A 25627-nucleotide genomic window follows, 5' to 3' on the forward strand; every position below is an offset into this window, starting at 1 on the left:
GATTCTGTTCTTTATATTGTGCTGGACTGAACACTGGGGCTGTGTTTTTGAGGCTATTATAGATTAGGGATGTGAATTTTGGCAATTTCTTTTAACCGAGAACTGACCATCATTTGTTGATGATCAACTGATAGCCTATAAGCTTATTGTGTCCCATTAAAATATAAAACACATCACTGAGTTTCATGTCACAAGTCTTCTAGCTTCATTTAATTTACTTGTTATTTATTTAAATGTTTTATGCCGTGCTTACACAATGGTTATACTGTGCAAGAAGGGAAGGTAATTTTTATATCAGTCTATAGTCCTTGTCAAGTAGGGTTGGGCGATATTGCCCATTTTCATACCGTCATACCGTCTTCAGGAAATTCCGCGGTATACGGGGAGGGTGTCGCGGACAAACTTTACAGTGTACACACTTGAGTGTAATTACAATATTTCAATGTTTTATTATAAAAAGATTTAACAATCTGAACGTCAAACATTGCTTATCTTATCTGATCTATAATAAATACGCATAAGTATAAATGCATGTGTATCAATTACACTTTAACACAAACATTAACACATAACATTTTGGCATTGTAATCTCTCTCTGCCCACACAAAACAGAATAACAGCAGGCTACACACTTCAATATATTTCAAAAGTTAACTGCTTACTTTGTAGTTACAGATATTTCTTAAAAGTGTATGAACGTGTATGATTAGTTATGCCTGTAATCCAGAATTAAGTTCTATACCGTAACAAAAAATATGAATGTAAATGTTCATGTTGCGATGACGGTGATGTAAAATAATGTTAAAATAATTTAAAGTCCAAACATTTGAGTGGTTAACGAGAACACTACTTTACATGTCACACAAGCTCGGTGCAAAACACGAGCACGGAAACGGTACAAATCCGATATATTCCCTACACACTCGCTCCCTACGCCCTATAAGTGCGCTTAACATTCTTAAAGGGCCAGACAATATATTTTATAATTCAAATTACATGACAGGTGAGACGTTCTTTTTTCTTAATATAGCGCTTTTATTTAGAATTCTTACATAGGCAGGAAAATCTATGGCAGACCAGAGTCAGAACAGCGGATTGGGCGTAACGTTATTATTACTGTTTGCTCCTTTTTCTCAACACTTGTGCTCGATTTACACTGAAGATATATTTAATAAATAAGTACATGTCCGCGCATGCACGCGCTTGTGTTCATTTCCGGTTGAACTGATAAAAAATTTTGATTTTGAAAAATTAAAAGACGAGCCGTTTTTCAGTTTCTGCTTGTTAGCTCACAGCTAACGCTAGCCAGTGTGGCTCTTCACTCGTCTCTCTGTGTTATGACCAGTGAGCACCCCACAGCCAATCAGCAAGCTCCAACCGCCTACCCCTCCCACCCCTCCCTCACTGTGGATGCGCGCATGTCCTAAAGTCTCAGTTTTCAAGGTAAACCTGAAGCAGAAATTTGGCGCTTCACATTTAAAAAATACCGTCACCATTTTTGAATACCGTCACCATTTTTAAATACCGCGGTATACGGTAATATCGTCATACCGCCCAACCCTATTGTCAAGTGTTTTATTATGTTGTTTTTTTAAACCAATTTAAACCAATTGCTATACATTATAGTTCCTGTATGACATTCAGTCAGTATTTGTTTGATAGGTATTTGGCAGATGTCACAGAGTGGGGGAGCTTATTCTTCATGCTTTAACGATTAAAAACAGTGTTACATAGTAAACACAGCAGTAATATAAACAGTAAGATGAACATAAACACAATAAGCAGAAACTGTTCAGATGTAGATGTAGCTCGTCCTGTCTCATTAATTTGACCCCTGATGTTGGGTAAGCATGTGTTTCATGTGTTTTTTCCTCCTTTTCTGGCTGAATATCAGTGCCCAACAACTTGGATCATGAAATAAGATCATTGATTAAAAAAACAACACTAACTTTAAATCACAAAATAAAAATTAGACACACATTGCCCAATTCTGATGTTATGCATAAGGGGAGTAAACCCCTATTTGATTCACTGGTATGCCTCTTTTCTTATAAAAAAAGAAAAGCTGGTTAAAGTGAATAAGACACTTTCTCCTACCATCTCAACTAACGTTGGTGCACCTCAGGGCTGTGTGAGTTCTGCTATGCTTTTCACTCTATACAGACGACTGTCGCTCAACTTTAAATAATCAATATGTTTCAAAATACTCAGATGACACCGTTTTGCTAACATTACTACATGACTCGGACAGCCCCGATCTGCACCAACAGGGGGTTAACAAAGTGGTAACATGGAGCAAAAACGACGCTCTGGAAGTAAACACAAAGAAAACGGAAGAAATTGTGTTTAGCCCAAAACCAATAGTTGTAAACCCCACCATTATCAATAATGAAATAATCATACAGGTGGAGTCTTATAAATATCTTGGTGTCATGATTGACGCCACCTTATCATGGAAACACCACATCGACTACATCTGTAAAAAAACTAAACAGAGAATGTATTTTCTCCGTCGCCTTCGGTCCTTTGGAGCTACTCGGCAGATACCCTTACTGTTCTATACTGCTGTTATTTTGAGTGTTTTGCAGTACTGTAATGCTGTGTGGTACAGCTGTTTGTCCACATCTGTAAAGTCTGGACTGAAACACTTGATCAAAATCTGTTCAAAGACTGTGGGTCAGCCTCTAGAGGGCCTGTATGAGACAGCTTATCATAACAACACAGTACGGCTGGCTAAAAACATCATCTCTGATACTAATCATGTTTTGAACAGTGAATATGTAATTCCTCCATCTGGATGATGATACAGTGTTCCACGGTTTAATAAGGTTAGACTGAAGCACTCTTTTGTGCCTTAAATTAAACAAGGAGCTTAATCCATAATTATCAAAGGTGTTACAATTTTGTGTAATGTCTGTGTTCTATGTGTTGTAATGTTAATGTATTGTGTTGTAACGGAGATACTGTGTTTTTCTTATGCAAGACAAATTTCAGATCTCTGATCTGACAATAAAGTATTATCTATCTATCTATCTAGCTATGAAGAGTTCTGCACCCCTGCTGCCAAATACATCGCTCATAAAATGTAACCAAAACACATAGCGGAGCACAATCAGTTTCATACCAAAGAAGAACCTATATTGTGCTAGCTATTGTTACATAGTAAACAAGAGGTAATTCAAATGGTAATTCTGATGTTATGCAGAGTTCTGCACCCCTGTTGCCATAGTGGAGCACAATCATTTTAATCTCAAAGAAGAACCTATATTGTGCTAGCATGAACATTGGAGCTGTGTGAGGCTATTATAGATTAGGGTTAGGGATGCGAAGTTTGGAAATTTCTTCTAACTGAGAACTGACCATCATTAGCTGACGATTAACTGATAACCTATAAGCTTATTGTGTCTCATTAAAATATAAAACAGTAATGTAAACAGTAAGATAACACAATGAGCAGAACCTGCCTCATTAATTTAACCACTGATGTAGGGCTGAAACGATTCCTCGAGTAACTCGAGTAAATCGATTACTAAAAATCATCGATTCAAATTTTTTGCATCGAGGAATCGTTTAATCCACACAACCATATACAGCTCACGGTGTTTTACACGGACGACTTTCACTTTTGCGCAGCGTGTTTAACGCTGTGTGCAGGTGACGTGAAGAATCTGAGGGCTGCGTCCCAAATATCTTAAACATAAACAGAACTTAACAGGACTTAATCCGGGTTCTTTTTGCGGACAGTTTAATGAACACTACGTACTTGGACACGTTCGCCGCTCCTGCGAACTGAACGTATCAGTTTAGGACGCAGCCGAGATTTGATAGCGCGGACTGCAAAATATAGAGAGAAAATAGCGAACCGGAGGAGACTGGACAGAGAAAACCACAGAAAGTTTGAGATCATTTTAAGCTGATAAAACTAAAACTCAGTATAACATCCACACCATCAGAGCGTCGTGTTTACTTTACTCATGTTTACTGACTTTACTTCGTTTCAACCACCACAGGCTTTTATGAAGATTTAGGCAAACACACACACACATACACACACACACACACACACACCAGATCTACCTCATCTAGAGACACAATCCTGACAGATTTGTATCCCCCTACAAACACCACAAAACCTCCCAACAAAATATTAAAGCTTTATGTTCTGCGTGAGCTGTAGCTGAAACTTTGAGTTTTGAAAGTTGCACAAATTACAGGCTTATGTTCATGTATTTTTGTTTATTATTATTTATGACTTGATGACCTGATGTTTCAGATTGCCTGTTTACATTTTAAAAGTAAATTGATTTATTTTTGATTTATTTATTTTTGCATTTAAAAAATGTTAAACTGTCCTGTATGCAAGGAATACAAATGTACAGTTTGGTTTAAGAAACATGTCTTATTTAATCTAATATGTATTTGTTTTTGCTCTTTGTTAAAGCAAAAGTATTTCTTATCCGATTACTCGATTAATCACTGGAATAATCGATAGAATACTCGATTACAAAAATAATCGATAGTTGCAGCCCTACACTGATGGTAAGTGACCACATGTTTTGTGTGTTTTTCCATTTTTGGGCTGCATATCAGTGCATAAATAACTTTAATCCTGATTAGATAAGCTATGTCAACTTTAACTCACAAAACTAAATGTTAGACAACACATATTAAAAGACTAGATTCAGTTTTGCCCAATTCTGATGTTATGCAAAGTTCTGCACCCCTGCTGCCAAATACATCCCTCATAAAATGCAACCAAAACACATAGTGGAGCACAATCGTTTTTATCTCAAAGAAGAACTAAGTAAGTTCAAGATAAAGACCTGCATGCTTACTTCCCTATGTCTTTATATTGTTTAACTCAACACAGCCATTCAAATCCCAGCTTGTTTCTCAACTCCTTTATATCTAATTTGCAGGGAATGTTTGCAAAAGAGAAATGTATATTTCTACAGCAACACGGAACATGACAAATCCTCGCGAAAGGAGTCCTGTTCTTCATGCCTGCTCGAGCTGACCTACAGCTGGTGCAATACCCACGTTACTCAGTGCACCGTTGATGAGACACGCGGCAGGCAGTCATCCAGAATGAGAAAAAAGCGAAAGTAAAGAATCTATGGGACTGAATCAAATCTATTAGGTCACATTGAGTATTCTAGGTTGCGGGCGTACGAGTCTGAGTGGACGCGCTAGGAATAGCTAAACACTAAACACTGTAGTGTGAGTGCAAATGCATAATGGCCTTCAGCAACATTTCACCTTGAATAAACTGGTTTAAGTGGACTAACTGGATTTAAAGTAAACGTCTGGCTTATAAGAACACTGGGAGTTTTTAAAATTCAGACAGGTTAAAGGGGCAATTTGGTAAACTGTCGAGACTATTTAAGGTTAGGAAGGAGGGTTGGTGTTCGTTCATTCTTTAATAATCGAAGTGATAGTGCACACTCTCTGCTGTTTGTGAATCTTTCTCTAAGCAGGCTGATCTACCCAAATGATCAGATCAAAAAGAGCAGATGGCTGGTGTTATACACTGATCAACCATAACCATAACCATAACTGTCCATTTTATCACCTCCACTCACCATATAGAAGCACTTTGTAGTTCTACAATTACTGACTGAAGTCCAGCTGTTTCTCGGCATACTTTTTTAGCCTGCTGTCACCCTGTTCTTCAATGGTCAGGACCCCCACAGAACCACCACAGAGCAGGTATTATTTGGGTGGTGGATGATTCTCAGCACTGCAGTGACAATGACATGATGGTGGTGTGTTAGTGTGTGTTGTGCTGGTATGAGTGGATCAGACACAGCAGCACTGCTGGAGTTTTTAAATACCGTGTCCACTCACTGTCCACTCTATTAGACACTCCTACCTAGTTGGTCCACCTTGTAGATGTAAAGTCAGAGACGATCGCTCATCAATTGCTGCTGTTTGAGTTGGTCATCTTTAAGATCTTCATCCGTGGTCACAGGATGCTGCCATGGGGCGCTGTTGGCTGGATATATTTCTGGTTAGGGCTGGACGATATGGCTAAAATTTATATCACGATATAACTCCTAATTTCGGTCGATACGATATAATTCCGATATCGATGTGAATAATACAAATTTCAGAAAAACTGCCAAAAATACCAAAATTGGATGCCGGTACCTGCGAACCTCTTTTCTGGTTTCTGGCAAAAAATACAAGCTGAATACACCACTGAATTAGTCCTTCATCTCTTATTAGCTATTTCATCTGCTTCTTTTTCAACTGTAGACCATGGCAAAGCCAGACAGTTTTCATAGGGGTGGCCAAACTGAGACCATTGCTCACACAGAAACTGTCTGATATCTTATTTTTTGTATGTGGCTAGTGGCTGTTGATCTAGTAGTGTTTTGGTCACTCACTTGTTTACCTATGGCAGTGAGTGCCATGTACAATTACATCAAGCCTAGCATAATAAGCTTTTTTATTTTTTTCAGATTTTCCCTGACAAGTGAAAAACTAAAATATAGCCTATAACCTTAACATTATGAGGAAGAATTTCAAAGATATTCCTTTGCAATACTTGATCATTTGACTGCAAACTTTTGTGTACTGATGAGACTCATCTGAGCTACGAGTAAAGGCATGAACGGGCTCTGCGCGTTCCACTGTTGCCAGATTGGGCAGTTTTCCTCCAAAAAAAACTGCCCAATTATTATTGAAACATTTTCTATCGCGATATATATCGATATCGAATTATTGTCCAGCACTATTTCTGGTTGGTGGACTATTCTCAGTCCAGCAGGGACAGTGAGGTGTTTAAAAACTCCAGCAGCACTGCTGTCTCTGATCCACTCATACCAGCACAACACACACTAACACACCACCACCATGTCAGTGTCACTGCAGTGCTGAGAATGATCCACCACCTAAATAACACCTACTCTGTGATGGTCCTGACCATTGAAGTACAGCATGAAAGGGGGCTAACAAAGTATGTAGAGAAACAGATGGACTACAGTCAGTAATTGTAGAACTACAAAGTGCTTCTATATGGTAAGTGGAGCTGATAAAATGGACAGTGAGTGTAGAAACAAGCACATCAAATGTTTTAAATAGTTTGATTACCATAAGGAAAAACAACTGGCAATGGAAACTGTCCTATCAGACCAATCACTGAGTTCACATTACACGACTTTCAAGTTGTTCAGATGGCTGTACAGTTCGCACTACACAACTTGATCTCTTGTAATCGGGAGGATTTTCCTCCGAGCTGCCACATCTGTAGGCGATCTGTCAGCAAGCGAAAATCAGGGCAAAAATTGTGTAGTGTGAACCAGGCATAACTAGATATTAAAATATAAAACATATCCTGTCTTACTAAGCATGTTATTAATGAACTAGTTAACCAAGGACAGTCAAATCATTTTCACCTATTAGTTTTACTTAGAATTAAACATTCATTCATTCATTCATTTTCTTATCCGCTTATCCATTTATGGTCGCCGGGGAGCCTATCCCTAGCCTAGCCTATGGTTGCTGGAGCCTATCCCAGCTTTTCAATGGGCGCAAGGCACACAGTAACACCCTGGACGGGACGCCAATCCATCGCAGGGCAAACACACATACACACACACACACACACATTCACTTATAAGGCAATTCAGTGTCTCCAATTAACCTGACTGCATGTTTTTGGACTGTGGGAGGAAACCGGAGCTCCCTGAGGAAACCCACGCAGACACGGGGAGAACATGCAAACTCCACACAGAAAGACCCGGACAGCCCCGCCCCACCTGGGGATCAAACCCAGGACCTTCTTGCTGTGAGGCGACAGTGTGAGTGCCGCCCGAATTACAAACATCTAATTTTAATTTATTTTAAACACAATTTCTGACAAATTAAGACTTTAAGAGTACATGACCACCCTGAGTCTACATACTGCACCTTTCAGTTTACAAATTAAAGTTGATGTTAGAAACAGGACTGTTTTATCATCACATAAAGAGCTGTTTGCCCCAAAGCAGATCACTCCCCTTATGCAAATAATCTAGGTAAATAAAGTGGGGTGGAAAAGATAGTTATGCTCATGTAATCGTCTCTCCTGAGTCATGTGATGGCTGTTTGTTCACTACTTTGCCTTTGTTTAACGGCTCTATGGGGGGCCCCAGGTTGAGAACGGCTGTTTTATAACACAGATGTGCAATCTAACGTCTCATACAGACCATCACATATGAATAAAATCCCACAGATGAGCATGATGATGGAGATATGTATGTAAATATATCCACACCTATATTTACCCACACTTTCTAAATAGGGCTTTAATAACCAAACATCACAGATACCTAGGGCCCTACTAAATATACTGGAACATGCTTAATTTTAGAGCTCGTTTTTCAGAAATCACATATTTCACGAATTTCGGCAGTCACTCATAAATTTACATGATGATAGAATAATAAAAAGCTACTACACACAGCACAGCTACCTTAATAGCTACCTTAATAGTTGAATGTAAACCTAGAACATCCAGAGACGGTGCGAGGCTTCATGTTCGGTCTCAAATACAAAAATTCTCACCCGTGTTTTGCTTTACACATCGACATCTTGGACATTTTGACTAAGCAATTGCTAACTGAATTGCTGTAGGATTGCTAAGATCGCTTCAGAGTGCGTTAAATCGCAAAACACAAACCTTACATTTTGAATTTCACAGCAAACTGCATATTACACGGGAAACGGCTCACAGCCACAACGATGCAGCCGTTTTGATAGCGCGGACTGCAAAATAGGGAGAGAGAGAAAATATCGAGGGGTAAACAGAGGAGACTGGACAGAGAAAACCACAGAAAGTTTGAGATCATTTTAAGCTGGAAAAAACAAAAACTCAGAACAACATCCACACCATCAGAGCGTCTTGTTGATACGCTGACTTTTCTTCATTACAACCACTACATGATTTTTTGTAGGCTTAGGCAAACACACACGTACATGCACACAAACACCAAATCTACTTCATCTAGGAGATACAATCCTGACAGAACGTCCTACAAATACCACAAAGCCTCCCAACAAAATATTAAAGCTTTATGTTCTGCGTGAGCTGTTGCTGAAACTTTTAATTCTGAAAGTTGCTCAAATTATACGCTCATGTTTATGTATTATTGTTTATTATTATTTATGCCTTAGTTTTAGGTTGCCTGCTTACATTTTAAAAGTAATTCGATTTATTTTTGATGTATTTGTTTTTGCATTTCAAAAATGTTCTCTTTAAACTGTCCTGTATGCAAGGAATAAAATGTGCAGTCTGTTTTAAGAGACACGTCTTATTTAATCTTATATGTATTTATTTTTGCTCTTTAATAAAGCAAAGTATTTCTTATCCGATTACTCGATTAATTGCTGGAATAATCGATAGAATACTCGATTACAAAAATAATCGATAGCTGCAGCCCTACATCGACCTCTGTGCAGAAATAGAATACAAAAGTAGAAACTTCTAACTTCTACCTTACTGAGTGTAATATTACACTAATGTGTTAAATAACAGGGTGGCATGGTGGTGCAGTGGGCAGAGGTGTTGCCTTACAGCAAGAAGGGTCAGGGTTTGATTACCTGGCTGGACTGGGGTTCCTCCGGGTGCTCTGGTTTTCTCACACAAGACCAAAGACATGCAGTCAGGCTAATCGGAGCTACTAAAAAGTGCCTCAAGTGTGAATGTGTAAGTGTGTGCCCTATGATGGACTGGTGACCTGTCCAGGCTGTTTCCTGCTTTCATCAAGAAAGGGTCATGAATCAGACCCATCGCAACTCTGACCAGGATAAAACAATAGTAAAACTGACAATGAATAAATGAATGTCATATAACGTCACTATATGGGCAAAAGTATGTGGACACATAACCATGAGCTAGTTAGACACCCTATTCCAAAACCCTGGGCATAAAAACAGTGTTGGTCAAAAACTTTGTGAGTCTCGCAGCTTACTATACTCTGAGAAGGCTTTCCACAACATTTTGAAGTGTGTCTGTAGGAATTCTGTGCATGCGGTAAGACACTGATGCTGAACATAATGGTTTGGCCTGCAACTGATGTTCTGATTTCTTCCTAGACTGTTCAGGAGTCATCATCCAGAAGTATGAAAGTATGAACTTCCAGGCTCTGCCATGAAGTCACTGTTGGGCCCTTGAGAAAGGCTCTTAACCCTGTCTGCTCCAGGGGTGCAGTACAATGGCTGACACAGCGATCTGACCCCAGGTTCCAAACAAGCTGGGATTTGCGAAAAAATAATGTTATAGTACTGTACGTGTATATGTATATATGAAAAATAAAGGCATTTAGGGGTGTCCACATATTTTTGGTTATACAGTGTATAAAGTTGGCGAGTGAATCGCAGAGATAAGCGATTCAGTCCCGAATCCAGTGCAGATTTTTTACTTTTCATGAACTGACAGGAAGTGACACGGAATTAAATCTGGCCTACAGGAATGCACCAGAAACAGAAGAGAAAAAAAGACCAGTCAAAATCCCCCATCCAGCCCGCTCATGCAGTGTGGTCCAGTGCATGCTACCTGAGCTAGATCCTTTATGATAGGGGTGCACGCATGGAGGCAGAAGGATTTTTGGATATGTGAGCTCTGTGGTGGATTTGAGATAAAGCCCACCTGCACTCTGAGGAATGTTTGTACCCAGGATCACGTTCCTGTGTCCAGAATCTAACGAAAATACTGCCCAAAAACATCCAGCACTGAAGAGGGACGTCTTTCTGCACACCACCTGCATGGTCGACATCATCTGGGCTCCATGAGGACCGAAACGATTCCAGAAATTACCCCTCGCAGTCAGACGGTCAAGCTGCTTAGTCCTGGAAAAATAGGCATCTGGTGACGATCTGGTTTCAGCTGTTTTTACCTCTCTCCATTGTTTAGAGCCGGAAAAGATGGTCGAGTTTGACTACAAACGGATATCGATGATGAGTAAATCCTTCATGTGGGGCTGTTCGTGTAGTGATCGAGACCCCAGATCAACACTGTGCAATTATAAACAGCTGTGATACTAATTCATCTTTGCAGCACATTTCAAAACAAAACGGACGATTGTAACACAACAGGCAAATAATTCTGTTATGGCATACATACATCATGTGTCACAAATTATGTGGACACCTGAGCTTGAGCTTCAGCTTGTTGCTGGCCAGCCTATTCCTCTTCTCAGAAAATTGGCCTCTATTTGTGACTATAACAGCCTCCACTCCTGTGGGAAAGCTTTGAGTGGGTCGGAGAGAATGTGTGTCCATTGTTACACTAGAAGTCCTTCCTTCCAGCCTTCCATCCTTCCATACTTCCTTCCTTCCATCCTTCTATCCTTCCATACTTCCTTCCTTCCATCCTTCTATCCTTCCATACTTCCATCCATCCATCCATCCATCCTTCCATCCTTTCTTCTATCCATCCTCCCATCCTCCCATCCATCCTTCCTTCCATCCTTTCTTCCTTCCATCCTTCTATCCATCCATTCTTTCATCCTTCCTTCCATCCTTTCTTCCATCCATCCTTCTATCCTTCCATCCATCCATCCTTCCTTCCTTCCATCCTTCTATCCTTCCATCCATCCATCCATCCTTCCATACTTCCATCCATCCATCCATCCTTCTAACCTTCCATACTTCCATCCATCCTCCTATCCTCCCATCCTTCCTTCCTTCCATCCTTCTATTCTTCCATCCATCCATCCATCCTTCCATACTTCCATCCATCCTTCTACCCTTCCATACTTCCATCCATCCTTCTATCCTTCCATACTTCCATCCATCCATCCATCCATTTATCCTTCCTTCCATCTATCCATCCATCCTTCCTTCCATCCTTTCTTCCATCAATCCTCTTATCCTCCCATCCTTCCATCCATCCTTCCTTCCATCCTTTCATCCTACCTTCCATCCTACCTTCCATCCTTCCTTCCTTCCATCTATCCATCCATCCTTCCTTCCATCCTTTCTTCCATCAACTCTCCTATCCTCCCATCCTTCCATCCATCCTTCCTTCCTTCCTTCCATCCATCCTTCCATCCTACCTTCCATCCTACCTTCCATCCTACCTTCCATCCTTCCTTCCATCCATCCTTCCATCCTACCTTCCATCCTACCTTCCATCCTACCTTCCTTCCTTCCTTCCTTCCTTCCATCCATCCTTCCATCCTACCTTCCATCCTACCTTCCATCCTTCCATCCATCCTTCCTTCCATCCATCCTTCCATCTATTCTTCCTTCCATCCATCCATCTATCCTTCCTTCAATTCATCCATCCTTCCATCCATCCATGCATCCTTCAATCCTTCCATCCATCCTTCCATCCATCCATTCTTTCATCCTTTCATCATCCTTCCATCCATCCATCCTTCTATACTTTCATCCATCCATCATCCTTCCATCCATCCTTCAATCCTTCCATCCTTCCATCCATCAATTTTTTCATCCTTTCATCATCCTTCCATCCATCCATCCTTCTATACTTTCATCCATCCATAATCCTTCCATCCATCCTTCAATCCTTCCATCCATCCTTTAATCCTTCCATCCATCCTTTCTTCCGTCTTTCCCTCCATCCTTCAATCCTTCCATCCATCCTTCCTTCCGTCTTTCCCTCCATCCTTTAATCCTTCCATCCATCCTTCCATCCATCCATCAATCAATTCTTCCTTTAATCCATCAATCCATCTTAGAATCACAGTGGGTAAGATTCACTGGGCAAAATGTAGGATGAAACACCCCCTTAGTGGTCATCAGCTTCAGTAAGGGTCGCTGCTGCGGCATTTTGAAGTCTTCGGGTCCGGTTTCCTGCATGAGTTTTGGGTGAAAGGGGCAGAAAGGGCCGTGGTTTTGTGTGGCTCTTTGTATGCGATACAGCTCTGTGTGGATGTGTCGCAAGTAGTATGTGGTGATCCGACTCTCTTTGTTCAGATCGAGGGTTGTGCAAGCAGCGGCGGATTCACAATTGGGAATTGGAGATGACTATATTGGGAGATGAAAAATTTAGCAAAGCTAATGCCCTGTGTAAAAATAGATGGGCTCAAAGGGCATTAGCTATGTTGCTTTTATTTTAATTGTTTTAACTGTCAAAAGTTGATTAATGGGAGAAATATCTAATGCTAATATTTTTATCAACGATGACAACACCTCTTTTTCCTGCTGCTGACATTTATTTTGCTAATTATGCTACACTGCTTCCAACGTTCATATGTGTACTGCACCATGTGCATTCGTATTTAAATTTTTAGGACACACACTAAGCAGCCTACCAAACAAACGCAGGGTACATGTGTATGCAAAAACATCCTGGTCACACACACACACACACACCACTCTTTATAAGCCACACCGAAGCTCTGGTGCTCTTGGTTAACACAAAGCTCTGTCAATGTTAAATATGAAGGTTGTGGTGCTAAGTGTAGCTAAACAGACAAAACAGAGAAAATACAGACAGTCGTCCCTACAGGAGGCAACTTCAAAGACCTGCAGTACACCAGGAACCATCAGCTTTGTGGTACCTCGCTGCCATGGAAATCTACACACACCACAGTGCCAGATGTAAATCACTGATAAATAGAGCAGCTTGATACTGAAATCTTTTAACCTGTGTGTTTTCAGAGACCCCAGTGCAGTGTGGGTAAAATAAGCTTGATGTAGATTTAACAGACATAATGTAATTTTAGTCAGAGAAGGGTACAGACATTTCCAAGGCATTACATACACCGATCAGCCATAACATTAAAACCACCTCCTTGTTTCTATACGCATTGTCCAGTTTAGCGGCTTCACTTACCATATAGAAGCACTTTGTAGTTCTACGATTACTGACTGAAGTCCATCTGTTTCTCTACATGCTTTGTTAGCTCTCTTTCATGCTGTTCTTCAATGGTCAGGACCACTACAGAGCAGGTATTATTTGGGTGGTGGATCATTCTCAGCACTGCAGTGACAATGACATGATGGTGGTGTGTTAGTGTGTGTTGTGCTGGTATGAGTGGATCAGACACAGCAACACTTATGGAGTTTTAATCACCTTAATGTCACTGCTGGACTGAATGTAGTCCACCAAACAAAAATATCCAGCCAACAGCGCCCCATGGGCAGCGTCCTGTGACCACTGATGAAGGTCTAGAAGATGACCGACTCAAACAGCAGCAATAGATGAGCGATCGTCTCTGACTTTACATCTACAAGGTGGACCAACTAGGTAGGAGTGTCTTATAGAGTGGACAGTGAGTGGACACGGTATTTAAAAACTCCATCAGCGCTGCTGTGTCTGATCTACTCATACCAGCACAACACACACTAACACACCACCACCATGTCAGTGTCACTGCAGTGCTGAGAATGATCCACCACCTAAATAATACCCACTCTGTGGTGGTCCTGGGAGGGTCCTGACCATTCAGGAACAGCATGAAAGGGGGCTAACAAAGCATGCAGACAAACAGATGGACTTCAGTCAGTAATTGTAGAACTACAAAGTGCTTTTATATGGTAAATGGAGCTGATAAAATGGACAGTGGGTGTAGTAATGTTATGGCTGATCAGTGTATATATAGTAATATAGTAAAGAATCAGCAGTGTTAAAACAACAACAATGAATATTGAACACCTGAGTCATTGTTTTGACAAACTGGGACAGCGGCAGGGGACCGGGTTCAAGATCAGTTCAGTCAGAGGGGGACTATATGAAATATATTCAAACAGGGTACAGTACAGTGTATCACAAAAGTGAGTACACCCCTCACATTTCTGCAGATATTTAAGTATATCTTTTCATGGGACAACACTGACAAAATGACACTTTGACACAATGAAAAGTAGTCTGTGTGCAGCTTATATAACAGTGTAAATTTATTCTTCCCTCAAAATAACTCAATATACAGCCATTAATGTCTAAACCACCGGCAACAAAAGTGAGTACACCCCTAAGAGACTACACCCCTAAATGTCCAAATTGAGCACTGCTTGTCATTTTCCCTCCAAAATGTCATGTGATTTGTTAGTGTTACTAGGTCTCAGGTGTGCATAGGGAGCAGGTGTGTTCAATTTAGTAGTACAGCTCTCACACTCTCTCATACTGGTCACTGAAAGTTCCAACATGGCACCTCATGGCAAAGAACTCTCTGAGGATCTTAAAAGACGAATTGTTGCGCTACATGAAGATGGCCAAGGCTACAAGAAGATTGCCAACACCCTGAAACTGAGCTGCAGCACAGTGGCCAAGATCATCCAGCGTTTTAAAAGAGCAGGGTCCACTCAGAACAGACCTCGCGTTGGTCGTCCAAAGAAGCTGAGTGCACGTGCTCAGCGTCACATCCAACTGCTGTCTTTGAAAGATAGGCGCAGGAGTGCTGTCAGCATTGCTGCAGAGATTGAAAAGGTGGGGGGTCAGCCTGTCAGTGCTCAGACCATACGCCGCACACTACATCAAATTGGTCTGCATGGCTGTCACCCCAGAAGGAAGCCTCTTCTAAAGTCTCTACACAAGAAAGCCCGCAAACAGTTTGCTGAAGACATGTCAACAAAGGACATGGATTACTGGAACCATGTCCTATGGTCTGATGAGACCAAGATTAATTTGTTTGGTTCAGATGGTCTCAAGCATGTGTGGCGGCAATCAGGTGAGGAGTACAAAGATAAGTGTGTCATGCCTACAGTCAAGCATGGTGGTGGGAATGCCATGGTCTGGGGCTGCGTGAGTGCAGCAGGTGTTGGGGAGTTACATTTCATTGAGGGACACACGAACTCCAATATGTACTGTGAAATACTGAAGCAGAGCATGTTCCCTTCCCTCCGGAAACTGGGTCGCAGGGCAGTGTTCCAGCATGATAATGACCCCAAACACACCTCTAAGACGACCACTGCTGTATTGAAGAGGCTGAGGGTAAAGGTGATGGACTGGCCAAGCATGTCTCCAGACCTAAACCCAATAGAACATCTTTGGGGCATCCTCAAGCGGAAGGTGGAGGAGCGCAAAGTCTCGAATATCCGCCAGCTCCGTGATGTCGTCATGGAGGAGTGGAAAAGCATTCCAGTGGCAACCTGTGAAGCTCTGGTAAACTCCATGCCCAGGAGAGTTAAGGCAGTTCTGGGAAATAATGGTGGCCACACAAAATATTGACACTTCAGGAACTTTCACTAAGGGGTGCACTCACTTTTGTTGCCGGTGGTTTAGACATTAATGGCTGTATATTGAGTTATTTTGAGGGAAGAATAAATTTACACTGTTATATAAGCTGCACACAGACTACTTTTCATTGTGTCAAAGTGTCATTTTGTCAGTGTTGTCCCATGAAAAGATATACTTAAATATCTGCAGAAATGTGAGGGGTGTACTCACTTTTGTGATACACTGTATATTACCTCTCCCCAGGATTTCCTCTAGCTAAGAAATTTAATTTGATTTGTCCTGAGGATCAAAAGTTATGTTCATGAAAACAGAACAGTTCTTCTTTCTACTCCAGATGCAGAGGTGCTCCTACTGTACTCGTGTTTAAATAAGTACCCAGGGGTCTATTCGTTTTGAAAGGATACCCCGCACCCCCATACATACACGAAAATAAAGAATCGGATCATGTCACCGAATCAATCAGCGTTATGAAACTATGATCGGGTTATTTCATCAGTTGACACCTCCAGACCAGGATTAATGGCACACACACACACACACACACACACACACTAAACGATTTTTACTTGAGTGCTCCAATCAAGCCCCTGAATCCCCAACCGCAGCACCGTTCCACCCTAATCACTTTTCCACAGCAGCCAGAGTGTATTTATTACAGCCGTTAAAAAGAGAACATGCTGACTGTCAGCCTGTAACAACATCCCACTGGAACCTCTTCGAACACAACCGTAACGTCTCCATGTCCATTTCCATATCTGCCTCCATGTATCCTGTTTACTGGTACAGAGAGCTCTGCCTGATCAGCACAGTGTGTGTCAGTTGCATAATCCGTTAAGGTTGAGTGAATGTGTGGCGAAATTTCCATTATTCTCTGATTTAGGCAAATCAGGGTCTCCTGTCTGTAGCAAATAGGCTGAGGGCTTTACAAATAAAGAGAATTTCAATTTACCATAAAAAAAACTAACATTTTCAAGAACGCAATGAAGTGGTGTCTCACAGAAAAAGTAAATTACACCCTATATATGACAAGAGATTTAAGTCTTAGCCCATTAATGATCTGCTCAGCCATTTGGTTGAGCTTACTTAAAGTCTAAATACTTGTAAAAATAAGCTGTATTTAAATAATCTTGTTTGGGACGTACCTACTCCTTGGTTGTGTTAAACTCAAAAATACTGGTAGATGACACTGTGGTTTCAAGAAAACAACTTTCTAACTTACAATGGAAACTTGAAGCTAACAGCTGAAAAATCATCCATAAAAAAGTTGCATAATTTTGGTGATCATCTCAACTGTTTGGTAGAGGGGAGAGATGTTCACAAGTCACAAAATACTAGTCAGGGTCAAGTCACGAGTCTTTAGACTAGAGTCCGAGTCAAGTCACAAGTCTTTAGACTAGAGTCCGAGTCAAGTCACAAGTCTTTAGACTAGAGTCCGAGTCAAGTCACAAGTCTTTAAACTAGAGTTCGAGTCAAGTCACGAGTCAATATAATTTACACAAAACATATATTGGAAATGTAGCGTAGAAATAAACAAATAATCTGTAAATTCAGATAAAAAACAACAACAGATTAGTAACTGTATTTTGCCGTTTTACTTAGTGCCTTTACTTTCCTAGTCATTGTGCAAATGAATGTAATTTCCATAACAAGAAGGTACCAGTTAAAAGCTTAAACTGATACGTTTTGTTTTCATTGCAAAACAAAAGTGCTCGATAAATCACGGCACAGCGGCCAAAATCCAAAACACAGCAAAAAAATCGTAACCACTGCTTACCTTAGCTTATGTTCTTCCAGATGCTATTACATTTATAACTGTGTGTCCCATTATGAATATAATCTGTTATTTTGTAAATGTGCTTATAATTAAAAACCTCCAAACTTTTCCCGGTTGTGAAGTAAAACACTAACTCGTTAGAAAGCCAATCAAGCGTTTCACTGACAATCATCTGTGCAAATAACAGCATTTCTTACTAAAAATTAAAATCAGAAGGTCTGTTTGGTTCAGAAAGCGATCTTTCAATGTCAGTCAGGTGGTGCAGCGGTAAAGTACGCTAGCACCAGAGTTGGGGTTTCGAATACATCGTATCGAATTTCAGCTCTGCCTTTCCGACTGGGCTGGGCGGCAGCATGAACAACGATTGTTGTTCAGGGTTAGGGGTAAAAAGTTGAATCATAGGTCCTCATAACAGGTGCAACTCCAGCCCCTGCTGGCTGACTGATGGCGCCTGCACAGGGCTGAGGAATAATGCTGATGGGGGTGTGGCCCTCCATACACAGTGCCTGTCGGTGTATGAACTCGACTCGTGCAGGTGAAAAATGCAGTCTGTACTGACTGTACCTGCCGGAGGGGGGCGTATGTCAGTTGAGAGGCGTCCTCAGTCAGCGGTGAGGGGTCGAATCAGTATAGAGGACGCAATCAGGGTAATTGGACACGACTAGATAAGGGGAGAAAATTGGGGGGAAAAACGTGTGAAAAAAAAAAGAAAGTGGTCTTTCAATCATTAGCGCCAATTCTGTAGGAGCGTTCCATTCACCCCAGTTGTTCCTGTGAAGTGCACTACGTAGGGTGTGTGTGTGTGTGTGTGTGTGTGTGTGTGTATATATATATATATATATATATGTATATATATATATATATACAGTGTATCACAAAAGTGAGTACACCCCTCACATTTCTGCAGATATTTAAGTATATCTTTTCATGGGACAACACTGACAAAATGACACTTTGACACAATGAAAAGTAGTCTGTGTGCAGCTTATATAACAGTGTAAATTTATTCTTCCCTCAAAATAACTCAATATACAGCCATTAATGTCTAAACCACCGGCAACATATTTTGTGTGGCCACCATTATTTCCCAGAACTGCCTTAACTCTCCTGGGCATGGAGTTTACCAGAGCTTCATAGGTTGCCACTGGAATGCTTTTCCACTCCTCCATGACGACATCACGGAGCTGGCGGATATTCGAGACTTTGCGCTCCTCCACCTTCCGCTTGAGGATGCCCCAAAGATGTTCTATTGGGTTTAGGTCTGGAGACATGCTTGGCCAGTCCATCACCTTTACCCTCAGACTCTTCAATAAAGCAGTGGTTGTCTTAGAGGTGTGTTTGGGGTCATTATCATGCTGGAACACTGCCCTGCGACCCAGTTTCCGGAGGGAGGGGATCATGCTCTGCTTCAGTATTTCACAGTACATATTGGAGTTCATGTGTCCCTCAATGAAATGTAACTCCCCAACACCTGCTGCACTCATGCATCCCCAGACCATGGCATTCCCACCACCATGCTTGACTGTAGGCATGACACACTTATCTTTGTACTCCTCACCTGATTGCCGCCACACATGCTTGAGACCATCTGAACCAAACAAGTTAATCTTGGTCTCATCAGACCATAGGATATGGTTCCAGTAATCCATGTCCTTTGTTGACATGTCTTCAGCAAACTGTTTGCGGGCTTTCTTGTGTAGAGACTTCAGAAGAGGCTTCCTTCTGGGGTGACAGCCATGCAGACCAATTTGATGTAGTGTGCGGTGTATGGTCTGAGCACTGACAGGCTGACCCCCCACCTTTTCAATCTCTGCAGCAATGCTGACAGCACTCCTGCGCCTATCTTTCAAAGACAGCAGTTGGATGTGACGCTGAGCACGTGCACTCAGCTTCTTTGGACGACCAACACGAGGTCTGTTCTGAGTGGACCCTGCTCTTTTAAAACGCTGGATGATCTTGGCCACTGTGCTGCAGCTCAGTTTCAGGGTGTTGGCAATCTTCTTGTAGCCTTGGCCATCTTCATGTAGCGCAACAATTCGTCTTTTAAGATCCTCAGAAAGTTCTTTGCCATGAGGTGCCATGTTGGAACTTTCAGTGACCAGTATGAGAGAGTGTGAGAGCTGTACTACTAAATTGAACACACCTGCTCCCTATGCACACCTGAGACCTAGTAACACTAACGAGTCACATGACATTTTGGAGGGAAAATTACAAGCAGTGCTCAATTTGGACATTTAGGGGTGTAGTCTCTTAGGGGTGTACTCACTTTTGTTGCCGATGGTTTAGACATTAATGGCTGTATATTGAGTTATTTTGAGGGAAGAATAAATTTACACTGTTATATAAGCTGCACACAGACTACTTTTCATTGTGTCAAAGTGTCATTTTGTCAGTGTTGTCCCATGAAAAGATATACCTAAATATCTGCAGAAATGTGAGGGGTGTACTCACTTTTGTGATACACTGTATATATGTATATACAGTATATATATATAGTCACACGTAACTAATGTTAACACATGCTGACGCTAGGTACTGTTGATGTTTACGAGTCATTTTGTGGCGAGTCATGAGTCAAATCCGAGTAATTTGAAACAAGGGTCAATAAAAAATATACTGTGTGCACTAGTAAAAAAAAAAAAAAAACATCTTTGTTTAATTATGGTATAGTCCCAAGAAACTAAGAAATGCAAAGAAATATATTGTTTTTACATTATTTTGCTGTTGAGATGATTAAAAGGTTGAAGTGGCTGATCAAAACGCATTTGTTCGTTCTACTGCAAATAAGGGTTAATATTTAAGGAACACGGTTAAACTGAATTTTTAAATCAATAAAACATGGTGAAAACTGCACCATTGTTTTTGCTAGTCACGTTATAGACAGCCCAAAGTATAGCACTGGAAGTACTTGAGTAAACAACGGCAGTAAGAAATAAAATGATAGCATCATAGCACATAGCATCAGCATTAACCCCACTGAATTAGGCTGCACACAGAGCAAAGAGTTAATGTGTTCCAAATTACCAGCCTATTTACTGAATAGTGTGCTAAATATTAGATTTTTATTTGCACTGTATAGTATACATTGTGCAGATTGAGACAACTCTTCACCTTGCTAACCAAACCAGGGTCATCTTTGCTCTGCATGTAGGCTGATGCAGCAAGGTTGGAATATTATTTCCAAATAAATTATATATATTATAATTATATATATATATATATAAATATATACTGTATATATTATAGTTAATTTTGATTTTTTTTGTTGACAGTTGGTTTACCTGTCAACAGTGTGCATGTTCACATTGCAGCCTTGATCATGCACTGTATTAAACAGCTTGCATATATACAAAGCAAATTTATTACGATTTGTATTACTGCTGAGAAAGAGTATTGCTAAACCATAAATTAGCCAATTAAAGGCGTTTGAAAGTATTGCACCAACAACACATAAATTGCTGTGCTATTTGCTGAGGTTCAGTCAGCACCTTAAAACTTGGTTGTGAAGGACTATGATCCAAAACACTGTGTCACACTCAGCTGTTAAGAAAGTGCACAGTAAACATTCTGCACAAAGTGCTTTATTATCCACACCGCAAAACACCAGGTAGGAAGCAAAACAATGCCTGGTAAGGAAAAAAAATCAACTACTTTTAACAACCACTAGACAATAGTAACAGATTTCATTGACTACGCATTTTCGTTTAGTAAAGTTATTGTAGTAACACATTTCTGTTCTTGTGTTACATGCAACATCAGCTTCTAGGGGTAATGTTACAGAGCTACATTTTTCCTGTAAAAGCAGTAACAGTAGCTTTTAGGGGTATCGTTACAATATTACATTTTCCTGTATAAGTAGCATTAAGGGGTGATGCTACAGTGTTATATTTTCCTTTACCAGCAGCTCCTATGGGTAACATTACAGTGTTAAATTTTCTTGTAAAAGTAGCTTTTAGGGGTAATATTACTGTATTACATTCTCCTGTAATAGCAGTCTGTATGGGCGACATGCTACAGGGTTACATATTACTGTAACAACAGCTTTAAGCGGTAACATGTTACAGTAACGTATTTTTGTAAATGGGTAACGATGCAGAAATACATTTTCTTGTACAAGAAGCTTTTAGGGATGATGTTACAGTATTTCATTTTCATGTACCAGCAGCTTCTATGGGTGACATTACAGTGTTACATTTTCTTGTAAAAGTAGCTTTTAGGTGTGATGTTACAGTATTACATTTTTCTATAATAGAAGCCTCTGTTGGCAACATGCTACACTGTTACATATTACTGCAACAACAGCATCTGTAATTACAGTGTTACATTTTCCTGTAACACCTGCCTTTAGAAACGTAGTACAGTCCTCCATTTACTGTAACAGCAGCTTCTAGTGGTAATTACAGCATTACATATTACTGTAACAGGATAATTACAGTGTTACATTTCCTGTAACAGCAGCTTTTAGGGGTAATATGTTACAGTGTTACATTTGCCTGTAACAGCAGCTCTACTGTATAATTACTGTGTTACATCTTCCTGTAACAAAAAGCCTATGGGGTAATTACAGTGTTACATTCTCCCATAACAGCAGCATATATGGGTAATTACAGTGTTACATATACTGTACCAGCAGCCTCCAGGGGTAATTACAGTGTTACATTCTACCATAACAGCAGCATATATGGGTAATTACAGTGTTACATATACTGTACCAGCAGCCTCCAGGGGTAATTACAGTGTTACATTCTCCCATAACAGCAGCATATATGGGTAATTACAGTGTTACATATACTGTACCAGCAGCCTCCAGGGGTAATTACAGTGTTACATTCTCCCATAACAGCAGCATATATGGGTAAGTACAGTGTTACATATACTGTACCAGCAGCCTCCAGGGGTAATTACAGTGTTACATTGTAATTACAGTGTTACCCATAACAGCAGCATATATGGGTAAGTACAGTGTTACATATACTGTACCAGCAGCCTCCAGGGGTAATTACAGTGTTACATTCTACCATAACAGCAGCATATATGGGTAAGTACAGTGTTACATATACTGTACCAGCAGCCTCCAGGGGTAATTACAGTGTTACATTCTCCCATAACAGCAGCATATATGGGTAATTACAGTGTTACATATACTGTACCAGCAGCCTCCAGGGGTAATTACAGTGTTACATTCTACCATAACAGCAGCATATATGGGTAAGTACAGTGTTACATATACTGTACCAGCAGCCTCCAGGGGTAATTACAGTGTTACATTCTACCATAACAGCAGCATATATGGGTAATTACAGTGTTACATATACTGTACCAGCAGCCTCCAGGGGTAATTACAGTGTTACATTCTCCCATAACAGCAGCATATATGGGTAATTACAGTGTTACATATACTGTACCAGCAGCCTCCAGGGGTAATTACAGTGTTACATTCTCCCATAACAGCAGCATATATGGGTAAGTACAGTGTTACATATACTGTACCAGCAGCCTCCAGGGGTAATTACAGTGTTACATATACTGTACCAGCAGCCTCCAGGGGTAATTACAGTGTTACATTCTACCATAACAGCAGCATATATGGGTAATTACAGTGTTACATATACTGTACCAGCAGCCTCCAGGGGTAATTACAGTGTTACATTCTCCCATAACAGCAGCATATATGGGTAAGTACAGTGTTACATATACTGTACCAGCAGCCTCCAGGGGTAATTACAGTGTTACATTCTCCCATAACAGCAGCATATATGGGTAATTACAGTGTTACATATACTGTACCAGCAGCCTCCAGGGGTAATTACAGTGTTACATATACTGTACCAGCAGCCTCCAGGGGTAATTACAGTGTTACATTCTACCATAACAGCAGCATATATGGGTAGGTACAGTGTTACATATACTGTACCAGCAGCCTCCAGGGGTAATTACAGTGTTACATTCTCCCATAACAGCAGCATATATGGGTAATTACAGTGTTACATATACTGTACCAGCAGCCTCCAGGGGTAATTACAGTGTTACATATACTGTACCAGCAGCCTCCAGGGGTAATTACAGTGTTACATTCTCCCATAACAGCAGCATATATGGGTAAGTACAGTGTTACATATACTGTACCAGCAGCCTCCAGGGGTAATTACAGTGTTACATTCTCCCATAACAGCAGCATATATGGGTAATTACAGTGTTACATATACTGTACCAGCAGCCTCCAGGGGTAATTACAGTGTTACATATACTGTACCAGCAGCCTCCAGGGGTAATTACAGTGTTACATTCTCCCATAACAGCAGCATATATGGGTAAGTACAGTGTTACATATACTGTACCAGCAGCCTCCAGGGGTAATTACAGTGTTACATTCACCTGTAATGGTGTATGTTCATTATAATGCATTAGGTGAGTTTGGTGGTGAGTAAGCGAATAAAGCAATGCAATATGTGATGCCAGCATGTTGGCATTGTGCAGATGCAGTAGTACACACGCCATTCTCGCTGGTAATAAAGACAATTGATCAGAGGAACACCCGCCTACATGCATTAATGCGCTCGGTAACGTTTCCTGATCGCGGTAAATCATTCGGAGACGAGCGGAGATTTAACGCAAGACAGGAACATCAAGCAGCGCACTTTCCCCACGTAGACAGGTAGCGCACACGTCAGGTCACCCGCAAAATATCCAGCAAATCTGCATTTCCAAACTGAAACGTGAAATAAACAGCGAGCTTACCTCCAGCCTGGGCGGGTTAGTGCCGTATAATCAAATCCACCTCGGTTATACCCGGTAAATGTGCAAATCTGAACGCAAACCACGCAGCTCCTCTATGCTGTAGGTCGGTTCTCTGTCCTCCTTCCAAACTGCGCAAGCCTGCAGCCCTAAACTTCACTGTACCGGATACAGAGAATCAGAACTGTGTGTGTTTATGTTTCTAAAATACAGTTCCGAAATAATACCGAGTTTAGTCCCGAAACAGAGCAGAGAAACACCATCAATCAGCGCCAGCGCCACCAGCAACCTGAACACGCGAGTGCACGAGCAGCGCGCTCACACTGCTCTAGTAGGCGGGGCCTCGTTCATTATTTATAAATAAGTGGGCGGGGTTAGAGAGCGTATTACAGTAGCTTTGCTTATTTTTACAATAACAATCTTAAAATATTAACTTTGTTAAAATGTTATTATGATTACTTTATTATTTCATTTTTATTTACTATCTTCCCTTAGATAATTTAGTTACAGTTTAGTATTTTATTTATTTGTATTAAAACGAGTGTTTTTATTATTATTATTATTATTACTATTAACATTTTAATTGTTGTTGTTGTTTTTGTATACAAATTTCTATAAATATTTTTATTATGTACTATCATACAAATCTAATTGTTTTTTTGTATTGTAATAATTTATATCAAAATAATTGTAGTGTTTATTATTATTATTTACTATTTAATATAATTATTTGTAAGTATTTTATTTATTTGAATTACAACCAGGGTTTTAGGATTGTGTATATATAGTGTATTATTTTTTTTATTTTAGTGTATTATTGTTTTTATTTTAGTGTATTAGTGTGTTATTGTTTTATTTTAGTGTATTAGTGTGTTATTGTTTTATTTTAGTGTATTGTTGTTTTTATTTTAGTTTATTACTGTTGTTGTTATTACTATCATAATAATTATCAAAATCATACAGAGATTGCCACTTATCATTTTCAA

The 25627-nt window shown here is 40.4% G+C and overlaps 1 protein-coding gene across 1 annotated transcript in view; it reads right to left on the reverse strand.

Annotated features, from left to right (window-relative positions):
* Window positions 1–24865, reverse strand: part of tanc2a (tetratricopeptide repeat, ankyrin repeat and coiled-coil containing 2a) — a 299606-nt gene extending 274741 nt beyond the window's left edge. The window contains exon 1 of the mRNA XM_063016038.1: window positions 24645–24865. The gene's annotated coding sequence lies outside the window, so the exon portion shown is untranslated. The remainder of the gene's footprint in view (window positions 1–24644) is intronic.
* Between the last annotated feature and the right edge of the window lie 762 nt (window positions 24866–25627).

The sequence above is a fragment of the Trichomycterus rosablanca genome, chromosome 2, assembly GCF_030014385.1.
Source record: "Trichomycterus rosablanca isolate fTriRos1 chromosome 2, fTriRos1.hap1, whole genome shotgun sequence".
In the NCBI taxonomy this organism is placed as follows: Eukaryota; Metazoa; Chordata; class Actinopteri; order Siluriformes; family Trichomycteridae; genus Trichomycterus; species Trichomycterus rosablanca.